The 14711-nt window shown below is 40.6% G+C and overlaps 1 protein-coding gene across 1 annotated transcript in view; it reads right to left on the minus strand.

The window, feature by feature from the left end:
* CRACD (capping protein inhibiting regulator of actin dynamics) overlaps positions 1-14711 on the minus strand; it is a 169699-nt gene that overhangs the window by 133568 nt on the left and 21420 nt on the right. The window contains exon 2 of the mRNA XM_084899141.1: positions 13515-13635. The gene's annotated coding sequence lies outside the window, so the exon portion shown is untranslated. The remainder of the gene's footprint in view (positions 1-13514; positions 13636-14711) is intronic.

Raw genomic sequence — 14711 nt, forward strand, 5'->3', positions numbered from 1 at the left:
CTAATCCTCTGAAACATATTCAAAAGAAAGGCTTAATCAGCTAACGTGGGCTTAATGCAAAACTTTCCCGTTGAGGTTGATTGGAAAAAGGAGCTTTATCCAATGTGTAACCTCTACCCTTAAATCAAAATGATCAGAATGCCTGAAATAACACTCCTTAAATTCTTTAATTTTTTTTCAGTTTTTAAAATGTTACAGGAATGGTGGCCAGTCTGAGGAACCATACTGTTCTTTTCAGAGTAAACAACTAAAAAACTGGGCAAAATATAGAAAGCCATGTCCTTCTGCCAGTAGATGACAGTCAATGCAGGCCAGTGCCTTAAGAAAAGGGAACTGAACGAGGTAAGCCCGGGTTACGGACTGGAGAGAATTTACAGCCTACAGTGCAGGTGGAAGGAGGCCAAGTGCAGCCCAGGGATGTCTCTGAGTTGAGGAGATAATTAGGAAAACTCTCAAAGTTAGGGAATCAAGGCAGAGGGAATCCAGGCGGCTGGAATCAGGGACAGGATAGTCCTAAGGAGAGGGCTACCCACAGAGAAGGGTCTGAGGATTTGCAGAGGACTCTCCTGGAGGCTTTAGCTGAGTACTGAGTGGCACAGGCATGAGAGGAGACTGCCTGCATCGTGGATTCCAGGGCACAATAAGTGGAGCTCACACAGGACCATGAACGGTTCATGTTCCCACCAGCCAGAATGGAAAGACCTTCGAACACATGGCAAGGAGTACAGGCCTTAGGAGGGTAGTGCCTGAGTAGAGAAGTGGGGATGATTGAGCAGTAGACCAAAGGCTGTTAATTAGTTCCCATAACAAAGGTCAATTGGAAAACTTGTACAGATCAACTGTTTCCCCAGAAGCTCAAATTGTTCTCTAGTTAACTGCATAATGGTACAAAGTCTAAACTTATTTCAAATATTTTTTAAAAAAATCCAGGACTCAACAACATAAAACTCACAATGCTCAGTATCCAATAAAATTCCAGACATACAAACAAGCAAAAATATGACCAATTATGATGCGCACTGACCACCAGGGGGCAGATACTTAACGCAGGAGCTGCAGAGCTGTGGTGACTTCGTAGCTGCGGTTCTCAGGTGATGCACCCAGAACCAGAGAGGAGGGAGCCCGATTCTGGGGTGCGTCACCTGAGAACTGACCTCTCGCAATCTGGGACCCCTCGGGGGATGTCAGAGAGCAGTTTTGGCCCAAACCCCTCAGGCCAGGCCGAGGGACTCCACCGGTGCATGAATCCGTGCACTGGACCTCTAGTACTATAATAAGAATCTAATAGCATATGTGAGGTGGTACAATGTTACTTGGATTTGGAGAATGATAGTTAAATATACTGTATATTCTAAAGCAACCACAAAAATATAACTAATAAGTCAATAGTGGAAATAATTAAAATCTAAAAAACACGTATTTCTGCCCCCAAAGAGGGGGAGGGGGAGAAATGACAAGGAATAAATAAATAAAAAAAGCAGATGTAGCTTTAAACTCAACCATATCCGTAACCAAATTAATTCCAAATGAAAAAGGAGAGATTGTCATGTTATAGAAAAAAAGAAAAGAAACCAATTTCAAATATAAACACAAAGATAGGCTAAAAGTAAACGAGTGGGGAAATATAGACCATTATAACACTAACTGAAAGAAAGCTAGACTGGGTTTGCTAATATCAGACAAAGTAGAATTCAGAGCAATAAATATTACCAGAACTGAAGAGGGCCATTTCATAATGATAAATACTTAAGTATTTAAAAACAGAATTTAAAAAAAAAATGAAGCAAAAACTGATAAAAGTGAAAGGAGAAATAGATGGATTTGACAATTAGAATCAGAGATTTAAAATACTTCTCTCAGTAATGAACAGAATGAGCAGAAAGAAAATCAATAAGGACACAGAAGACCTACAGCACCAGCCACCAACTAGTCTAATTGGCATTTGTAGGACACTCAACCCAGCGATGGAAGAATACAACATATTCTTCTCAAGTGACCACAGCAACCAGGCCAAAGAGATTTAAAAGGACCGAAAACATACAAAGTATGCTCTCCGACAACAGTGAAATTAGATGTCAATAGGAGAAAGATGTCTGGAATATCTAAAAAGTAAAAAAAAAAAACCTTCTAAGTAACCCCTGAGGCAAAGATAACATCAACAGGGAAATTAGAAAATGTTCTGCAATAAAATGGAATAAAAATAAAAACATGATATATCAGAATTTTGAAGATGCTGCTGAAGCCCTGGGTAGAGGTAACTTTCAGGTTATGCGTATGTTAAATCTCATAAAACTGCACACTTTAACTATGTGCCGTGTACTCAACTAAACGGCTAAAAAAAAAAAAAAAAAAAAAATACTCCGAGCATTCAAACGTTCACTGTTTCTTTAACGTACAATCTCACATTTCTTCATTCCCAACTCATTCAACACCTTTCAAAGGAGTTCGGGAAGTCTGTCTTCATGGTGTTGGCATCCATCCATGAAATATATTTTAAAATAAAGCACCTATTTTCCTTTACCAGAGAAGTAGGTGGAAGTGACGGTCTCAGGAAACAGGAGAGCAGATATTTGAGCAACACGAATGTGGAGGGTGGAGGGAGGGCAGTAAGCAACTGACATTTTCCGTGCTCCTCTTTATGCTGCCTGGGTACCCCTTACCTGGAATCGCTTAGGGGCTCCCTAAGTCAATCTGTGTTTCTTTGCCAAATAACGTAATGCTCCCAGAAACTGCCTGAGCTGCCACATGGCCTTTAGCAAAAAAAACAACAACATATAACTCAGCTTGTTTACATGCGACTCAGAACAGAAAAACCAGGGTGCATCTGTTCTTCCCATCTGAATCGCAGATACGGCTCAAGTTCTCCCCTCTCCAAGGCAGCCAGCCTTCCCCGTCCACTCTAGGACCTGCTGACATCCTTCTCCCTGACCTCTGATCTCTGAACAATCCTCAGATTGAATCATGCAATTTATCATTTAAACTGTCTGTATATGGAGCTTTCTTCCATTCTCCACTCCCCACCCCCCCCACCCCAAATTTTCAGCGTGGCCTATACCAGTGGTTGGCAAACTGCGGCTCTCGAGCCACATGCGGCTCTTTGGCTCCTTGAGTGTGGCTCTTCCACAAAATATCACAGCTTGGGAGAGTCTATTTTGAAGAAGTGGAGTTAGAAGAAGTTTTAAAAATTTGGCTCTCAAAAGAAATTTCAATTGTTGTGCTGTTGATATTTGGCTCTGTTGACTAATGAGTTTGCCGACCACTGGCCTAAACCATGGGGACTTCTGCCCATTGTTCTGCTCTCTTGGGGAAGTAATGAGGAAGCTTTCACTCTTAAGTATTCCTATTTCCTCTTCTCAACAGACAGCAATCTGACTGGGGAGGTCAGGGCTCAGGCACACCCAGCTCCTGGCTAGTTCCTCTCACCAAGAGCTGCTGGCCCATCGGCAGGCCACATCCCACTTTAGAAGGCAGCATGCAGTTTCCCAACTGCCTCGGAGGGAGCAGAGGAGAAGGGAGGAATGCTGTAGGCCTTATTCTGGCCTGGGGTCCAAGCCGCATTCCTCAGTCCAGCTTGCTCAGCAGTAGAGCTGGTAATATCCCGCCATCCACAGGAGGGGATGAGACGTGTGGTTAATATCACGCACATCCAGAATGCCTTTCTTTTCTTAAGGTGACCATCAGAATGCCTACCATTCTAGGCTGACTTTTTATCCATGGGAGTCTTTCATAATTCTCAGGGTCCTGATGAATCATTTCCTGGTCTTCGTCCCCAAGTACTATTTTTGTGCCCTTTCTACAATATTTTACTCTGCTGGGCATTCTGGTTCGTTGTATATATCTTTTTTCGACATTTCAATTATAAGCTTTTTAAGAGAAGAGGCTGGTTGTGCCGTGCCTACCTTAGTATTAATTCCATTTAACTTTTAAAGACATTTAATTTGGATCACCTGTGCAATTACTTGTTTACTGTTTGGCTTTGGGCAGACTGTAAATTCAACGAGGCAGGCAGTCAATTCTCATTAATTGTTGTATCTCTTCCATGGGCACGGGGCTTGACACAGATTAAATGCTCTGTAGATATTTATTGAATTGTCCATATTCTTTTACACATTTATAAAATGTGTGTTGATTGATCCATTTATTAATTGATAGAAGAGAATAAGATGTGGAAGATGAATCTAAAGTCAAAGTGCCATCCTATTTACTTCCAGAATAACGAAAAGCTAAGCATCACCAACAACAAATACTACTTCTTTCTGAAGGTACAATGATGACAATCATTCCTTTACCCACACAACACAATGTCCTTTGGAGTTTTTGTACCTATACATTACTAAGCTATTTGGCGTACTCGATACAAAGGGTAAAATCCAATTTGCATTATCACTGATTGCCCTTGTTTCTAAACGATCACTTCTAATGAATAGGTTTTTCACATTGCAGACATAAGGAAATCCTGGACACAGAATCCAGCCAACCTGTTAGTTCTGAAATAGTGACTCAGCGGAAGAGTGCAAGCTCCAAGGGCAATCTGACCTCTAACAGTTTTTTGCTATGTTGTTTTCTATTGTAAAAAGGGTCAGATATCCGAGCGCTCTGCTATCCAGGACCAATGGCAATTGGTGCATCTTGGCCTCAGAGTGGCCCCTTGACTTTTTTTCAATAACTCAGTAGCACTAGAGCAAATCTAATCAAATTTAGATTAGCTAATTGATCAGAAAGGGAAGGGAGAACATAAAGTCCAAGAAAGTGCCTATTAAACAAAAATGTATGCAACTATTGTGTGATTATTGACTGTCCAGTCTTATGCTAGATCCTTTGGGAAGAAAGTGTCTGTCCTCTAGAAGCCAACAGTATGTTTGATTTATGCTGAAATAGTATAGCTATAGTATGTGTGATTTATACTGAAGCCTTATTGAACAATGTGAAGTAGAATATAAGGAAGTGTGAGAATTTATGGTTTGGCCAATCAGAACAGAGAAGAAGAGCAAGAAGGATGTGTCATGTTGAGCCTTGAAGAAAAACACAAACATATAGCAGTTAAATTGATAGACATGAATAGGGATGCTCAGGAAAGGAGAACATCCAAGAGTTGCAATGAGAATACGTCACAGTGAGAACACGTTGAATCTGATTTGAATCTGATCCTCCTCAGAGTAGGTAACAATCCACTAAATGATCTGGGTGGCAAATTCAAACCTGATTAAGACACTCCTGAGAGGCTTCTGAGTGGGTCCAGCTTTGCTGCAAGAACTAAAAGTCCAGAAAGGGACATATCCCAGTGGATACACATCTGATGGAACATTTATTATGACCATACGATGATTATTTTACTGCATCTTCTCTGGAGGAAGATGTCAACGACTTTACCTGCAAACCCAGTCCCCCGGCTGAGAGGTCTATACAGACTGTCCATGGCTAAGCTAGTCCTCCAGTGCAGTAGTTCCCAACTTGTAGGAAACACAAAGCTGTTTCAAGGATCCCAATACATTCATAGGAGCAGCAAGGATGGTCTGAATACCATATAGATTATGCTTCATACAAAGATACTGCTGTGTTCCAAATGTAGATAACTACTATTGTTTTTTAAAATTTTAAGCATCCTTTATAATAAAAGGCTAATATGCAAATAGACCAAACAGTGGAACGACCAGTTGCTATGGCGTGCACTAACCACCAGGGGGCAGATGCTCAATGCAGGAGCTGCCCTTTGGTGGTCAGTGTGGTCCTACAAGGGGAGTGCTGCTCAGCCAGAAGCCCTGAGCTGGCAGCGGCAGTGGCAGGAGCCTCTCTTGCCTCCTCTGCAGTGCAAAGGATGTCTGACTGTCAGTTGGACATCCCCGGGGACTCTTGGACTGCGAGAGGGTGCAGACCAGGCTGAGGGACCCCCCTGAGTGCACGAATCTCATGCACCGGGCTTCTAGTATATTTTAAAATGCATAGCCAGTTTATTAACTACAATCATCTAGGACTCCTCGAGGAGCTTAAAGAATAAGCTGACAAATGAAAAGTCCTAAGGAAAGATGCACAGAAAAGAGGTTCATGCCACAGTATGGTGGGGTGTGGCGGGACAGAGGTGTCAAAGAAGGCTTTCCAGAGGCATGTTTGAGTTGGTGTTTCTCAAGAGGAAAAGCGCCTCAAAAGTCTTAACATTTTCTGTAAGACATTTTCAGCTTATGTTTTTATTGTAGTAAGATTCTTTAAAATACATACATACATTCTGGATTACCTGGATGCCCACCTCGTAGCTGAGCATGTAGCCAGGTAAGAGGAGCATTTGTAGTTGTGAAGTGGTCAGGTGCCCAATCATCTGAGTTGTTATATACTAAGCCACAGAAGGGTCTGAAATAAAAGTGACACTATTTGAATTTTATTTTGAGGTGATTCTTGCGAATGTGTGCAGAATGGATTATGCAGAGGGGCAAGAGTAGCAGCAGAGACACCAAGTAGGGAGCTTTCTGAGTAGCCCTGACATGTAATAATGACTAGAGGGGCTGGGACTGAGATTGAAAGGAATTTTAAGGGCCTGACTAGGCTTTAGTTCCTTTAAAACACATGTGTCAAACACAAGGCCCGCGGGCCAAATCCGGCCGGTCAGGCCTTGCAATGTGGCCCGCACTGCGCTATCATCACTGCACTCCGCTGTCAGTTTATGACATTGTCAGTTTATGACTGTTCAGTAAACCATTCGGCCCACGATTTAGGCTGGATTTTAGATTTTGGCCCCTTCTCTGATTGAGTTCGACACCCCTACTTTAAAAGAAAAGCCTGAGTCTAAATGGAGGCCTAAAAAATGAGCACTTTGCCAGCAAAGGGTAGAGGAAGGAGTAGAGTAGGAACAGCAAATCCTGGAGATGAGAGACAGCATGCGACATTCAAAAGAGTGAACGAAAGAAGATTCATTGTTTGGGATCTGGAGTGGAGAAGCATGTAAGAGACAAGTCTCCAGGCATGAGTGGGGTCAGATGTGGCCACATTAAGAAGTCTGAACTTCATTCCTAAAAGCAACAAGGAAACAATAGTTTTAAGCAAAGAGGTGACATACCCTTTCAAGAACGAGGTGCACTGAGAAATTAGGTTGAGTTACAAGGGAGCCTCACGGGTGGAGCACAAGTTAAGTTGGCAGGCAACCAATTTTGTCTCAGGCAAAGAAACAGAAAATAACTGTGCAGTCACTGGGCACTGACAACGAGAGGGAAAGAACATCAACTAGAATGCAGTCATTTATTTATTTATTTATTTATTTATTTATTTATTTATTTATTTATTCCAAGCTACCTGAAAGTCCTTAATTCTGTGCTAAAATGTAGACAGATTAGATACATAGACAAACAGATAGCAAATAAAATACACATATAAAGCTAAGGAAGGAGGACCAGTTGCATCTTGAGCTCAGTATTTTTATCTGTAATTTTAAGGTGGTTTTAAACCAAGGTTAGAATAAAATTGGTTGTTACCAATGGGAGGTTAGCCAGAAGTTAATTAAATAGATTAAGACATTTCTGTTCTTTTAAATCTTGCTCTAAATAATTTTGCTGCATGTATTCTATTAGTGATTATTTTTAGCCATCGGAAATCTGGAGTTGTTTTATTTTACAGTTTTACAGAAAAAAAACCACACACAACTGACGTAAGTCTTGGAATCAGTTATATGCAAGACATCCTCACTTCAACTTAATTCCTAGTCACCCCTCAAGGTGCAGCTCAGATGGAAGGTCCCTGCAGGACATCTTCCATAGCATAAAGGTCAGTCATGTGTTTTCTTTGACCTTCTCTGGCACTGTGTGCACCATTCTCTCAGTTTACTGGGTCCGTGTCTGCCTCTCACAGGCAGGGATCCTCTCTCATTCATCTCTGAACAAGACCTTTGCCTCCCCAGGGCCTACCCCAGTGCTTGACTCCCAGTGAGTTCAATAAATGCTTGTTAAACTGGTCCATCACTGACTTACCTTCCAGTCTGGACCGTGTAGCCAAGCCTAGGCATCAGCAACCACCTGGTGGCAGCAGCTCGATGGTGCAGCATGCCCAGGCGGAAGGAAACTATGGAGAGTTCCCCTCACAAGCCTGAAAACCTAGTCATAGCAAATCTGCCTATCCTCCACACTCCCCACTTCCCTTCCGCCCCTTCCCCACCTAAATATCTAAGCTCCTACAGCAGAGTCAGTTCATACAAAGTTGGTTTTTTTAAAATATATTTTATTGATTTTTTACAGAGAGGAAGAGAGAGGGATAGAGAGTTAGAAACATCGATGAGAGAGAATCATCAATCAGCTGCCTCTTGCACACCCCCAACCGGGGATGTGCCGCAACCAAGGTACATGCCTTTGACCGGAATCGAACCTGGGACTGAATGGGACCTTTCAGTCCGAAGGCTGACGCTGTATCTACTGAGCCAAACCGGTTTCGGTGACTGTTAGATTTTTAACAAATGCCCAAAATACTACTTCAAGAAATTTTATCTCAGAAATACTTTCTGTTGGTTCAAACAATATTAACCAATATAGCCAAGTACACTATTTAAAGTTGTTTTGTTTCTTTTTTTAGCACTTGTCAGTTATCACAGAATATGGTCTTTGTGCTTTGTGTTTAACATGGAAGAGACAATTTTTTAAAAATATATTTTATTGATTTTTTTACAGAGAGGAAGAGAGAGGAATAGAGAGTTAGAAACATCGATGAGAGAGAATCATCGATCAGCTGCCTCTTTCACACCCCCCACTGGGGATGTGCCTGCAACCAAGGTACATGCCCTTGACCGGAATCGAACCCGGGACCTTTCAGTCCGCAGACTGACACTCTACCACTGAGCCAAACCGGTTTCGGCAGAAGAGACAATTTTATGTGGCAGTTTCAAGAACAAGAGGTATTTTTATTTGTGTCTTACTTGAACTATTATTTTTTATCCATCTCATTCATAAAAAAGCAAAATTAAAACACTTTTCCTAATTGCTTTGCCAGTTTGGCTGCATTTTGAAGCAGCAGAAAATGATCCAAACATTCTTGTCAAAAAAGCATTTCCAGTGGTGGAGTGAGGGATCTGCCCAGCAAACCAATTAACGACAAGACCGGGCACCAGACTAAAGAATTCCAGAATCAGCAGTGATGAAGGATTCCTTTACACACAAGGAGAGAAAAGCAGGAACTGTTTCATCATGATAAAACCCTGCGATCAGCGTTCTCAGAGGTCTGTAGGTAATGCTTGGAAAAGCAGTAAGTTAAAATCACGTTATTTTATAGACTCTCAGCCACGCAGGTTTGGGTTGAAATCACTCCCTGGTTTGCCACATTTTAAGTGGCTGTATTTTCCCAGCATTATTTAACATTCAGCCCTCTCCACACCATTACCACCCACTTCTTACACACACATTCCCCTTCCCTCCCTTCCCTTCCTCCTTCCCTCCCTCCCTTCCTCCCTCTCTCCCTTCCTCCTTTCTTCCCTCCCTTCCCTCCACTACTGGAATCCCTTCCTCCCCAGTAACTATTGATACCGTGGGACACAGTGACAACTCCCATCTAATTTTGCTCAAATTCCAGTGCCTCCCTGTACTATCCCCTTCACAACAAGAAAACACTCCAGAGAAAACGGTAACATTTCCCTCTTCCACCCATTGTGGTCCAAGGACAATGTAGTAGAAGCACCCCTTTGTGCAAACAAAGCCTACAGACAGCTCGGAGCTGTGCTGCCTTGGAGCAGGCCTGGCTCTCTGGAGCAAGGCGGAGATTTAATGAGGCTTTCCAGACTGAAGGTCATGGGGTGCTGAACCACAGTGTCTGCAGAGAATCACGCATCAGTCCCAAAGAACTGCATGTGGCTCATAGGCAATGACACATGCTAACAGAAGACTCCTGATGACTGATGGCAGCGTCTCATAAAGTCAGCCATACCCACCCCCAAAATATCTACCTTATGAGACCCCAAAGTAACAGGAGCTGTAACGCAGGCAGTCCTCGGGTTACGTTGGATTCAACCTACATCGTTTCACGGTTACGTCACCATCTCCCATTTATTTATAAAAAAAAAAAAAAAAAAAGTTCCACCATTTTGACATATGTACATATGTGCTTTATGTTTTTTATTATTTACTGTATTTACCACACGTAAAGGTCAGGAATTGTTATCTTTCTTAAAAAAATTTTTTTTTAACTGTTTCACTTTGTTACTGCTGTGTGTGTGCTCCATGCGAGTGACGTAGGTGCTTGTGTAGGTGGGTTTTGACTTAAAGCAAAAATCGCATTATGTTGCACTGTAGGAACGGATCTCTGACATAACCCAAGGACCTACTGTTTAGGGAAAGTTCTTGATCACAGAGAGAAAAGTTCCATAATCTGTTCATTTCCTAAATAATCATGTTTGGCCTGTGCCTCAAAATTTTTCATGTTAAATATTAGGGTGGGGAAAGCAAGAAAAGGAATTGTAGAAAACATAATTTCAATAACAAAGGAGTCTATTATTTTTACACTGGAAAACTCAGGTGCCCTGATTCTACAGACTCTTGTTCTTAAAATAAAAACCTCCTACTCTTTGCACAAGGCCATTCTTTTCATTTGAAATTCTTTTTTTCATTACATTCCAGGGACTATTGTGAGATATAAGTGGGTGTAAACTAGTTCTTTCCATGAGAATAAAAAACAAACAAAACAAACCCCTAGTTCTAATTTGTTCCTTAAGGAAGTACCTAAACCTTCACTAATCCCAAGCTTCCTTATATATAATGAGGCCTGGTGCACAAACATGTGCACAGGGGGTTCCTCGGTGATAGCGGCCGGTGATCAGGGCTGATTGGAGCCGGTTAGGGCAGTCTAGCGATGGGGAGGGACCATGGGAGGCTGGCCAGCCATGGGAGGCTGGCCATGAGAGCGCTCTGACCATCAGGGGGCAGCTCCTGCTTTGAGCATCTCCCTGGTGGTCAGTGCACATCATAGCGACTGGTCGTTAGGTTGGCCAATCATAACGGTCAACTGGTCATAACGGTCACTTAGGTTGTTATATATATATAGATAAGACAAGGTTGAAACATAACCTGGGAGCATAAGCAGGGTTTCATATAAAAGACTTGGCTTTAGAAGTCCAAGAACTAAAAAAAAAAAAAATTGTAGGTAAAATTTTTTTGTATCATAGCATTTTTTTCAGAATTAGAGTCCACTTTCATCAAATTTTCAAAATTGGCTGAGACTCAAAATTGGTAGAGAACTACTAGCTAAGACAGTTTCTAAGTAAAAAGTTGTAAACTCCACAATGAGTCTACCACCCCATGATTCTTTGAGAACAAAAGGTAAAATTTTAAGTTAATGAGAAAAGTAAAGAGCCTACAGTTTTTCATCCTTAGAGAAGAGAAAAACTAGAAATACAGTTCATTCAACCACTGACAATCCTAAGGGATCTAGGGGTTTTCTCAGTTGTGATGAAGGACCTGGCTTGTTCCCTCCATTCTCAGCCCAATATTTGGTGCCGAAAGAAGCAGACAGGACACCTAGTGTTCCGATCATGGTTTTTGCGCACCGTTTTCCACTACAGAGGTGGAACGCTTAAAAAAATCTGTAGATTCAACACAATTCCTATCAATGGCACAATTCGCAGATCTAGAACAAATATTCCAATAATTTATATGGAGCCTAAAAAGATTTCAAATAGCCTCAACAATCTTGAGAAAGAAGAACAAAGTGGGAGAGATCATCATACCGGATATCAACCTAAACTACAAAGTTACTGTAATCAACGCAGTCCGTTACTGGCACAAGAACAGGCATATAAATCAATGGAACAGAACAGAGAGCCCAGAACTTTATAGTCAATTAATATTTAATAAAGAAAGCAAGAACATACAATGGAGTAAAAAACAGTCTCTTGGATAAATGGTTTGGGGAAAATTGGACAGGTACATGCCAAAATGTGCAACTAGACCACCAGCTTACACAGCGCTCAAGAATAAACCCAGGATGGATAAAAGACTTAAATGTAAGTCACGAAACCATAAACATCCTAGAAGAAAACATAGGCAGTGAAATCTCAGAGCAACTGTTTTGTCAATATATCTCCAAGGGCAAGGAAAATACAGGGGGAGAAAAAAAGGGACTACATCAAACTAAAAAGCTTCTGCACAGCAAAAGAAACCATCAATGAAATGAAAAGACAACCCACTGAATGGGGGAACATATTTGCCAATGATTCATCGATAAGGGGTTAATTTCCAAAATATATGAACTTACACAACTTAACAATAGGACGACAAACAATCCTGTTTCCCCGAAAATAAGACAGTGTCTTATATTAATTTTTGCTTCCAAAGATGCGCTAGGTCTTATTTTCAGGGGATGTCTTATTTTTCCATGAAGAAGAATACAGTACACATTTATTGTTAAATGAAAATAAAGGAAATTTATTACTTGTATACGGTACGGTAGTACGGTAGTTGTCAACACAAACTGTAAATCCTACAGTATCAAGAATTTACTCATTTATTCAATGACAATCATGTCATCATCTTCTGGAACATCATCATAACAATCCAATTCCTGAATTTCCTGGTGAATTTCTTGTGATTCCATTTCTTTCAGAATCAGTGGACCAAATCTCTCATCTGTAGCAATAGCACTATCTTTAAATGAGTACTTCTTGTCAAGGTAGCCTGCTCGCAGTGCATTGGCAATGCAACTGTCAGTGATTTTCTCCCATGAATTCTTCACCCAGGTCACAACTTCTTGCAGTTTAGGTTTCACAAAGTTTCCATGCTGATTTCTCTCCATTCTATTTTCAATGTCATTAATTTCCATGCACAAATTGTCTTTGAATGGCTTGTTTATTGCAATATCAAGAGTCTGGAGATAGGCCTTATTTTCGGGGGATGCCTTATATTTCACTCAGAAGGAAAACTGTAAGTAGGTCTTATTTTCGGAGGATGTCTTATTTTCGAGGAAACACGGTATATAATGGGAATAATAAGAGTACCTACCTTTGCAAACTCACATGAAGTACTTAGAAGAGTGTCTCACGCATAGTAAGCATTCAATAAATGTTAGCTGTTATTAATGTTCATCAGTTGCTCATACAAAAGGAAATCTGTCATTTCTACTCTCCTGCCATTAAAATCTCATATACCAGTAATACACTGCTTTGCTTTGATAGCTATAAATCACTTTAATGTAATCTAGAATTTCTAAACTATAATGGATGAGGCATTTGGCTGTGACACTTCTATGCTTATAAACAGTGTGAGGAAACATTATGTTCTTTCATCTTAATTGACAAAAAAAAAAAAAAAAAAAAAAAAAAAAAGATACCAAGATGCAGAATAACAAAAAGCCACCCCTGGTGCCCTTTAGTGAACCAATTTATTTGGAAACACATTTTGTCCTCGGGCAATGCATCACTGCTATTCATTGATGGGTTTAAGGTCATACCAGTAAAAGCAGGGCTGGAAAATGCAAATCAAGTTGATTCACCAATCACCCTTTCTACTATTGAGATTTTGAAACATAATAAAGCCAAAGCTTAGTTAAGAAGAAGGACCTCCTACCTCTTCTCTGACAGCAAAGGGTCAGTGAAATCCCTGACGTCACTGAGGATGGCGAATGAAGGTCAGGCAGAGGAGAAGGTGGTGGGAGACAGCTGAATCCAGGACTGAGGTCAGACTCCACCTAAGCAGAGAATGCATGCTTATCAGTGCAGGTTACAAAAGGGGAAACATGAAAGAGAAATCAAAACAACAATAACTCAGGACTGATCAGCGGGGTCTCACGCGCAGGGCCATGGAAGGGATCTGCTCCAGGTACAGACCACAGGGGATGCCATGTCAGCAGACAATGTTAGCATGGCCACACTGTCTAAAACTCAGTCTGCTTTTTATTGTCATCATGCATTGCCAATTCAAAACAGTGAGATAAAATATTCCTCCCCTAAAATGCCTTTTATTACTCTAAATTCTAAACAATTACTGTTGTCACTGTTCAGTTTTAATTATACGTAAGCTTCAAATGAGCACATTTTTAAATTCTGTATCTCTAATAAATATGTATTCTGTATAGAAGTTAGTCGGATAATGCCCATTTATTTATGCATCTGTGACAGTGGGTTCAGACTCACAGACTCATTTTCAGAATAAGTTTGTAATTGTTCAGAATTGTTATATCTGGCTTCATGTAATCCATCATGCTACATATTCTCAAACAGCAGACCTAAATAAAAAATGATAGTCTAATGATTATAATAGAACTAGAATTACAGTTACTACATTTCTGTTACTTATGTGACCATTTTAAGTTTATAATCTGAATTTAAAACAGTATGAATTGCAAAGGGTGATATTTTTGGCAAGTGCAGATTTTATTTTATACAGGAAATATTTTACTGAATATGAACAATATATTTAAAACAAAAATTTACTATTGCTTATAACTTTGTTTAAACTAAAGTCTATAATAACTCTTTAACCAAATAATGATTTTTACTGGTATTATAATAATAGTCATTACATAGAAAGTAATGACTGTTCTTAATAATAAATTATTACTAGCAAAAATTATTATGTTGTATAGAGGAGGGGGTGTTAACAAAGGACCGGTCCCAGGTTAAATACACTAGGTCAGTGGTTGGCAAACTGCAGCTCGAGAGCCACATGCAGCTCTTTGGCCCCTTGAGTTTTTAGCAAAGGCCAGCTTAGGAGTACCCTGATTAAGTTAATAGCAATGTACCTACCTATATAGCTTAAGTTTAA

The sequence above is a fragment of the Pipistrellus hanaki genome, assembly GCF_964339955.1.
Source record: "Pipistrellus hanaki genome assembly, chromosome: 1".
Lineage (NCBI taxonomy): Eukaryota > Metazoa > Chordata > Mammalia > Chiroptera > Vespertilionidae > Pipistrellus > Pipistrellus hanaki.